Source organism: Ixodes scapularis, unplaced genomic scaffold, assembly GCF_016920785.2.
Source record: "Ixodes scapularis isolate PalLabHiFi unplaced genomic scaffold, ASM1692078v2 PGA_scaffold7__128_contigs__length_106722199, whole genome shotgun sequence".
Taxonomy (NCBI): domain Eukaryota; kingdom Metazoa; phylum Arthropoda; class Arachnida; order Ixodida; family Ixodidae; genus Ixodes; species Ixodes scapularis.
The window spans coordinates 94,337,873-94,340,092 of record NW_024609882.1 but is presented as its reverse complement, the minus strand read 5'-3'; the positions used below and the strand labels follow the sequence as shown (position 1 = coordinate 94,340,092).

Here is a 2,220-nt window from a genome sequence, read left to right as displayed (position 1 = left end):
TTAGAACAACATGCGGTAACCGGATGAGCGCCTCGTTCTAATCACTGTCGCTGACGGCTGAAGAAACAGGAGGATGTGGCCTCTCTGGCACGCGGCACTACTGAGCTTAGCCCGGCGCTGCCCAGAAACGAAAAAGTTCGTCTCTGGACTGAGCTAACCTCCCGGCTTAACTTCCTCGGGCCTTCGAGAAAGGCGCCAGAAGGTTGGAAACGGTACTGGGCCGTGCGGGTGTCGAAGGCGCGGGCGCGAGTTGCGGAGCTGGCGAAACAGGCAAGGTAATTTGCGTGGTCTACTCATAGTGTGGACCAAGATAATGGATTGCTTCCTTTACTCGCGGGCAAACAGGGGGCGGTGGCGCCCGGCTGCGCTCACTGGTGTCATCATACTCACACGTATTTTGGCGCTACCGGGTATTCTGTCCCGGCATTTGAGGACGAGGCCGAGGTGAGTTACACTTGAACATAACATACTATTGCACATGTAGCTGTTCAATCCCAATAGGGAGGAGAATATCCGTGTAGGGTATTATTATCAGTGAGCTACGATGTATACCGCAATTGTATGCGATAAATATAATCGTGAATATATGCAATAAAAGTGCTGGTACTTTTTATAATTGAGCGAATGAGAGGGAGGAAATTATTCGTCCACGTAAAGGCAAATCCTAAAACAAAAGCAGTTATCACCAAAAGAGTTAGATTTATTGCAGTGAAACTGAAGTTTCTAAGGCTAAAACAAGTGTAGTTTTTGTGCAGTCCTTTTTCTCCTTGTTTTTGTGGTTGATGCAACCTTCAGTTGTATTGTATGCACACTGTCGTAAGATGCCATTTCTGTATTATAGAGGTACATTTTCACAAAGCAGGGGAAGGGCAACCTTTCGAGTTGCCACTAGACATTTTTTGGAGAGTCAATCCTTGACATGAATGTCACTACCTCTGGAACAGTCTAATTTTGTTTCCCCAGGGTGGAATGCAGCCTCAACAAACCCGCTCTCAATATCTAGAAAGTGCAGACAAGTACTGTGTGCTGACTAGAACTTATAAATTCCTTTCTAGGGAAGACCCGGAGGTGCCCCGGCAGGTCAGGGGCAGCAGGCAGCCGAGCCGGTGCCCTCCACCTCGCCGGGTGAGATCTCTGATGAGGACAACTAAGATATTGTGACATAACATAACCATTCTTTGTTTCCTGGCAGATGTGAGGCCCCCTGCAAGGCCCCGGGTGCGACCAACGAGGCCTCGTGCCACCTCCCGGATGTCGAGACAGGAGCTGCACGACGAGGCTGCCATGCAGGCTGTCGCGAGTCAGGCTCCCCAGCTGCAGCAGAACTAGGCGAGGGATGTGCGGGGCGTGGAGTTCTAAGGCCAGGTATTGAGACAAACATAGAACTCAGTACCATGACTAAATAGGTACGAGTTTAACAAAGATGCAACCGTTAAAGTGGGACTGCAACGGAGGGCAATGGAGATCCACAAAAGCATAATGCAAACCGAACTGTGACATATGCAAGGCTTTCACGCTTTCTTGATGTCTAGAAATATGTTGTTGCTGCGCATCAAATGACCCGTCTTTTCAGCTCCTGCGTTCCATTGAGACCCTCAGCCAATGCATGGAGGGTGTCTCTGAGGCCATCAAGGGGCAAGCCCGTGCAGCACAGGCGGTGGCCTTGGAAATCCAGAACCCGACCCGCGTGCTCGCCGAGGTCGTTCTGCTGCTGACTGCCGAGAGCAGCCGAGCCCAGCGAAGCCAAGACCTGCCTAGACCTGCCCAGTCACCCCTCGTCCAGCCGAGTTGCGCCGAGTCCAGCCACAAATAATTTAGTTTAATTGACAATTATTTAATGTGCGAAGTCGGAATTTATTTTTTTGCTTTTGTTTTGTTCTCCAGGTGGAGACAAGAAATATGTTTTTTTGTGCCACTGGTATGTGGTGCATGCTAATGGACAAGCCCCTACGCACACTGGGCTCGCCATACACTGAATAATACTATGAGTGAGCCACCGCCTAAAGGAATGGTGATGCCCTGCTGTCTAAACATCTTTACAACAATGTTGACATCACGGGAAAGTATCCATACTTTTCAGCGCATATTTTGTTTACAAAGAACTGTGCCTTCTGTGTTTGTTTATTGGAGTCACTATAACCAGTGAAGCAAGTTAGTAATATGATCTTGGAAACAGGTATGACAGATATATGCGAAAACCAGCCATTCCTCATGTTTTTA

General features: G+C 48.8%; 1 pseudogene; it reads right to left on the bottom strand.

Annotated features, from left to right (window-relative positions):
* Positions 1-386: 386 nt before the first annotated feature.
* On the bottom strand, positions 387-1,815 carry LOC120840220 (annotated as a pseudogene).
* Between the last annotated feature and the right edge of the window lie 405 nt (positions 1,816-2,220).